We start from the raw sequence: 7457 nt of genomic DNA on the forward strand, positions 1-7457 counted from the left end.
AAGTTGCTTTGATAAATAGGCCACTGGGTGGTGCCAGGAACCTAGCAGCTGGGTCAAGACTCCCACAGCTGACCCTAGTCTCCAAGTACATATAGGAAGAAGGGCTTTGTCACATCTGGCAGGCCCAGAGCAGGGACATTTGTGAGTGCCCTCTTAACTTCTTTAAAGGACTTTTCTCACTCCTCTTCTCCTACCATGGGTTTCTCTTCTCCTCCTTTGTGGCTTCATAAAGGGATTTTGCCAAGAGAGAGTAACTGGGGTCCAGATCTGGCAGAAACCTGTAGCTCCTAGAAGTTCTCTAATCTGTTGAAGGGTCTTGGGGGCCAGAAAGGAACAGATTGCCTGTTTCCTCTCAGGGGCCAGTCTACATTGTCCTTGTGACAGGTGAAATCCTAGGCATTTGACAGTATCCTGGCAAATCTGAGCCTCCTTTTGCAGGCCTGCTACAAAAGGGAGAGAAGGAGGTGAATTCCTTCCATACAATCCTCCTGAGTTGGCCTAGCCAACCAAAGGTCATTCATGTGCTGGAGTTGTGTGTAACCATGCTGGTTGGCTGAGAAAGCCTTTAGGTCTGACACCAAGGCAGTCCCAAAGATAGTGGGAGAGTTTTTGAAGTCTGTGGAAACTGAGTCCAAGTCAATTGTCCCTTCTCTCCAGTACTAGAAGTTTCCCATTGGAAGGCAAAGATGAGTTGGCTCTGTGGGGCCAGGTGGATGCAAAAAAATGCATTCTTAAGGTCCAGGCAGGTAAAGAACTTTGCCTCAGCTGGGATAAGGCCCCAAATCATGTATGGTTTGGGACTACAGAGTGTAAAGTAACAGTTACTGAGTTGACTGCATTGGAGGTCCTGAACTGGCCTGAAGTTTTCAGTTCCTGGTTTTTGGATAGGCAGTAAAGGAGTGTTCCAGGGAGACTGACAAGGCCAAAGAATCCCATACTTTAGGAGTCTGTTAAGATGCTTTTGGATCCCAATTTGGGCCTTGTGAGGAATGTAGTATTGGCTCTGGCTAACAGGAATGGTTCCTGGCTTTAAATCTACCACCACCAGAACTTTGTTCTGAGCCAGTCCGGGGTGGGGGGTGTTGTCCTCATCCTGTACTACTGGAATCTTAAAGGGAAGCTCAGGAATCTCCAGAATCTTTTTCTTAGAGGCACAGGGCCACCATTCCCCCTCCTGTGCATCTGTGAGAGTTAGAATCTTGGCCTCAGGCCCTCTCAGCTTTAAGGCTGCTCTACCATCCGAGTCAAAAGTTATCTGTGCCCTCAGTTTGCCCAACAAGTCTCTGCCCATCAAGGCCATAGGGCAATCAGGAAGGTAGAGGAACTCATGCTTTCCAAGATTGCACTTTCTGGACAGGAGGAAGGGGCGGCGAGTCTGATCTCCTGTGGTCCTGACAATGGTTGGATGTCTCGGTGAGAGAGGGCCTCACGGGATGGGTTACAACCAAATGGGTCATACCAGTGTCCACCAGTAGGTCAATGGGACTGCCCCCTATCTTCGTTTGTACCGTAGCCTCCTGGGGGCCCAGTAGAATGGAGCCTGGTCTGTCCTGGTCCCCCTCATAATCCTCAAAAGGGGCCACTTCTCCCTGAGCAGGCTGATACTTTCTTTCAACAACTTGGCCTCTGCCTCTGGTCTGGGGGACCTTCTGGGGGTCCCTGGGCCACTGGGGACATTCATTTTTCCAGTGTCCATCCTGATGACAGTAGGCACACTGGTCTCACCTTAGTTCCTCTCTAGGGTGAGGCCATTCCAGGGATGCTGACTAAAATCCACAGGGATTGCCTCTTCCTCTGCCATGGCCTGCATGCCAGAGCCCAGCCACCTGTTTGGCTAGAGCTGCAGCAAAGAGGTCCACCTGCCTTTTCATCTTTCTATCAGCCTCCTGATCTTGATTGACAAAGACTTTTGTGGCAACCTCCAGAAGCTGGCTGGTGTTCATACCAGTAAACCCCTCAAGCTTTTATAATTTTCACCTTACTATCCCTGTGCCCGACTGACAAATGCTGCATTAATCATCTTCTGGTTTTTGGTTACCTCTGGGTTGAAAGGGGTGTACAGGCAGAAGGCCTCACATAGCCATTCATGACACTGGCTGGGGCTCTTGTCTGGCCCTTGGTGGACTTCTGTTATCTTACTCATGTTCACGGCCTTTTCCCTTCTTCCTTCGTGCCTCCTAATAATGCCTCCTGACACGTCCAAACTGCTGGTAATCTAGGTCATCATTGGGGTCCCAATGGGGGGTCCTCCTTGGGGAACTGGCCTGAGTATAGGCTTGGGCATGATCTTCCAGCCACTTTAGAGCTCCCAAGGTTGTATGGCATCACTCCTCCAATAGAGTCAGAAGAAGCTGTTGGCAGTCTGCCCAGGTGGGCTTACAAGTTTGGATGATGGGCTGCATTAGATCAATCAGAGCCTGAGGCTTTTCCATGAAGGAGGGGTTGTGGGGCTTCCAATTTAGGAGGTCTGTGGTGGTAAAGGGCTGGTAGACTAATGTCTACCTTCCTCCTTGTATCTGGCCATGCTGGTCATAATATATTGGGCCCTGGACCTCTCTCAGGGGCATCTGCAGGGTTGGGGGAGGTCTCAGGGTGGGGGGATGCTAGGCCAGTATTGGGACTGTTTAAATGTTCCTGATTGAACCTAGGGGCTAATTTCACAGGGAGCTGCAAAACGTGGACTAGTGGGCTTGGAGTGAGCATGAGGTTCATGGGGCATGAGGAAGATGGGGTTGTTGCAGTTTCAAGGACTCCTTGCTGCTGGGACTTCCCCATCTGATGCTCCTTCCCTTTCTGAGGGTAGAGGTGAAGAGATGGAAGGCAAAGGTGGGTACAGTGGCACATAAGGGTTGGGGTCTCTTCCAGGTCCCCTGCTAATATGGGTTTCTTTGGCTTTTTACCTTTTTCCCTGCACTTGGGACCTGCTGCCACCCTGGCTACCATGACCCTACATGCTTTCTCTAGGTGGGGCTTTAGCTACATGGGCCAATTGAGGACTGCATCCTGCCAGTCAATATAAGGAAATTGATCTGGGTGTCCAGGCTCCCCTATAACCACTTCAAAAACTCTATTGACCCATCCGAGAGCCATCCTACACCAAAAGCAGTCCACTGTATTTCACAGATGGTCCTAAGCTTGTCAGAAGTCAGCTTGACTCCATAATCTCCATTAAATCCCTATTTAAAGTTCTTAAGCATGTACCCCAGGGGGTATTCTTACTCTGACCTCCTCCCATTCCTCCCATTGCCAGATGTCCAGACAGAGACAGAAACAGACGGGATGAGGATTGTGGAGAGGAGGTAAGAGGTCTTTCTTTCTGGCACACAGGGGAAAACAAATAACACCACTCACTTTGTCTGTCTCTGGCCACTACCCTCATGGAGATTTAGGCATCTCTTGGCCACAGTGACTCCTTATAAACCCTGGACCAGAGGCCCTGTTAGGGCTCACCCATATAAATTCACCACAGATCCACAGATTGGGACCCTGCACTCCTTCATGGCTGGGCAGCGTCTCAGGCTCACACTTTTACACACTCTCACACAGCGCAGTACTTCCACCCCACTCCCTGAATCTGAGAAACATGGTTTCACTCCAAAAGACAGTTACTAGGGTGTCTCCGCTGGAAGTTGATCAAGCTCTCCTTCTGCCTGTTAGGGGCAGGCCTAAATTCAAACCTGGGTTCTTACCAGGCTGATGAATAGGGCTCCCAAGTTAGTTCCTGAGCCTTTCTGGGTTCCTTTGTGTGACTGAAACTCACCTCCTCACTTCACTGGGAGAGAGGCTCCCTCCCCTCAGATCAACACATCTGGTGGCACCTGGCAGGGGCTGCCCTCCTGATGGGCTGGGGAAGCTGAGCAGGCAACAAGGAGGTGAAAACACCACCGTCCAAACCCCAGACAAGCCCCCAGAAATGTTGTAGGATGGCTGAGACAGAGAGACAGGGCACAAAAGCTTTCGGGAAGCAAGTTTATTAAGCAGGCCAGCAGCCAACTCAGAGGATTTGCATCCAAAAGCTGAGCCCTGAGAACAAAGGGGGCTTCCTTAGAGCAGGTTACAGAAATGGGAGGTGGTACATCTTGTCCCATACATGGTCACATACTATTTCATTGGCCATTCTAACCTCTGGGGCGAGGTGACCCTTCTCTGGTCTCACCCCAGGTGCTACTTCCTCAAATCTGGCTTTTTTGTTGTTGTTGTTTTACTGTTGCACTGACTATTTCTCATTGTCTTTCTTATTGTCTCTCATTATCTCCCTTCCCCCTCCCTACCTTCCTGCTCCAGTACCATTGTGCATTTGAAAGAGAGAGTTTCCATGAAATATCTCCTGATTCTGAAATGCTAATTTTAATTTTTTTCTTTTTCAAAATAATAGTTGAAATATTTGAAGAAGCCAAAAAGCACCAGGGGCTTATAGTAAAAAGGGACAATCTTTGCCCACCTTGTCCTAACTAAGAGACAAAGTAACCACTTAAGACTTTTGAAAAAAAAGTCTTTTGCCTGTTTGCTCTGCTTTTTATTTTTATATTTCTAAATAACAAGCTTGACTTGCTATTTCTTGAGTCATCATTCTTGTGACTTCCTGTTGTGGAAGATGAGACTGAGATCCTTTATAACCTGGCTTCTCCCCACATCTAGGCAATCAAATTGGAAACTTCATCAATGTTAAGATCCACTGGGCTCATTAGCATGTTAGGAGCCAAGAGATCCTGCATGAAGAACTGCATTATGGTGCCTCCCTAAGGATCACTGAACCTCTTGGACCACAGAGTCATGGTTCATTGTTTCTTACACTAGTCTGTGTCACTAGCTTCTGTGGAGCACCCTGGCAAGGCTGCCTTAGAATTTTATTCATGAGACAACTGGAGTCCACAGCCTCTGGGCTGCCTAAGGCCTCCAGGTGAACAAACAGAAAGGCAGAATTCAAATAGCCTAGTCTTGCTACTGAGAACCTTGTGGAGGGGACAACTGTGTCTTGGGCTGTCCTGTTGTCTTGTGTATGCTGAGGGGTGTCCAGAGAACCTCTGCCTTCCCCAACACATGCCAGGAGCACCCTGTCCTGCACTTACGACACCTGAAAGTGTCTTCAGATATTGCTGAATGCCTCCCATGAGCAAAGTCACCTGGTTGATTTGTGCTTCTCAAGCTTGGGTGCAAAGCAGAGTCACATGGGGACGGCAAAAGCCAGGCACTGAGTCTTCTCTGTGAGGTTTCAGTCCAGTGGTTCTGGGCAGGGCTGGAGATCAGTGTGTAGTGAGTTCCTGGGTGGTATTGACTTCTGGTCTGTGCTAAGTGGCTGCACAGATGGACATGTCATCCTCTATGAAATCGATGTAACAGCACTCTTGACATTTGCAGAACAGAGAGAGGGTGTGACTAGGTCAGCAAGTGGAGTTTGGGTGTTTAGAAATCAGAGTATTGGGCAGTATTGGGGAGTATTGGGATGGTGGCTCAGGGGTAGATCGCTTGTCTAGCACACATGAAGCCCTGGGTTCCAGCACCAGCACTGCAAAACAAAACAACAACCAAACCAAACCAAAAGAAAAACTGCCATGACAAGAAGATGGAAGGCAACTGAAAAATTTTAGCTTATGGAGCAAATGAAAATTTGGGTTGCACTTGCTATAAATTTAGTGACTTATCTCAAATAATATCACTATAGAGGTGACCAAAAATGAAAAAAAACAATCTCAGGAAAAATGACCAAGACGACTGCAATGAATCTAACTTGACAATACTACTGCCCACCAGCTTCATTGAACACATTCCCAATTGCTCTTGTTAAACTTTCTGTGAGGAATTTCATATCAATTCCCTGGTGCTGTCAAAGGGCTCTCCACCACACTTCAGTTAATGTCACACACTTTTAAATACCTTTCCTGAGCAATTTGTGTAGAACAGCAGAAAACTACTGGAATGAATGCAGGACACGTTTCTGCAAATTGGAGAAAGACTAATAAAAGAAATCACAATAGCCAGAATTTAAACCTAATCTTCAGGGGTTGCTAGGAATGATGGAGGTCCACAGAGGCAGTTTTAATCATGGCTTTTTAGCTCTCATCAGAGCCTGCCCTGCTGCCTGGTGCTAACACTTAATTGTAGCCAAGAGAGTCTGAAAAATACAATCTATCTCCACCCCAGAAAGCTGCAAACAAAATCAATAACCCTGTGCTGGCAACCTTACTTTATTGTTGTCTTCTTAATCTCCCCTACTCATTTGCAATTACTTTTATTACTACTGCTCATTTAATGAAACCATAGAGTTTGGAGTCAGACAGTGACATTCGTTAAATCTGGAAGATGCTAATGGAATTGAGTTCAAACCAGGTTAAAAGTAATAGGATTTACAAGCGTTAGTGGTCAGCACCTCACACACACAGCCTGTGTACCTGTTACATGCCAGAAATTAGTGTCGGCCTCAAATGCAAAGACTGGAACAAAGTTCAGAGGGATCCTGTGTGCAACTTCGCTCACTCATTCAACACACTTGTTGCTTCAGTGTAACGTAAACAAGATGGCTGTGGTCCCTGAATCATGGAGCCTGTAGTCTGCTAGAGGAGAAAGACAATATCAAGCAAGCAACCATAATCACTACCCATGCGTGGTAGTTTTCCTTACAAAACAGGTAACAAAATACCTGACAGAACCAAATTAGAAATAAGAAAGGTTTATTTTGACTCACAGTTTTTGGGGTTTCAGTCCATGACCAATTAGCTTTGTTGCTTTGTGCCTGTGACACCACAGTACAACTGTGCAAGAAGCTTGTGGTAGGGGAAAGCTTTCACCTTGTAACTGAAAGAGGAAGACAGAGGAGGAAAAGGAGGAGACTGGGATCCTACACTCCTCTTGGGGTAAGCCATAGATGACCTAAAACTTCCCACTGAGCCTCACCTCTTAAAGGTTTCCAGAACCTTCCAATAGAGCAAAGCTGAGGATACATGGGCCTCTGGGGGACGTTCCAGATCCCAGCTATAGGAATGGAATCGTCAGAAGCATGATTTCCCACTTTGGGCAGAAGGCAGGCAAAACCTAGCCAGTATTTTGGTGAATAAAGCTGCCTTAGGATCAGCAGAGCCTCACAGGACAGACCACCCCAAATGAGGACAATGACCAAAGATGAAGAAACTGCACGTAGGGACAGGAGTTATCATCTTATGGGAACCAGATTGCTCTCCTCAGGTGATGATAGGAATAACAACTTCTGACGCTCAAAGAACCAGAACTGAGATAGTCACAGCCAGGCCACAGTGGGACAGGGACTGTTTAATAATTATGCATGTCTCTCACTGCCTGCCCTAATTCCTTCTCTATTTAAGCCTGAAGCTTCTGTTTATACCCAAAGGGGTACTGAAGTGACTACTTTGCTTGTGCTTCATAATAAACCTCTTTTCTCTGCCCTTCATCATTACTTGTCATATAATTTGGGGTATTGGAGTGAGTGACAGACCTGATGTGTG

The sequence above is a fragment of the Castor canadensis genome, chromosome 4 (genome assembly GCF_047511655.1).
Source record: "Castor canadensis chromosome 4, mCasCan1.hap1v2, whole genome shotgun sequence".
NCBI classification, from domain to species: domain Eukaryota; kingdom Metazoa; phylum Chordata; class Mammalia; order Rodentia; family Castoridae; genus Castor; species Castor canadensis.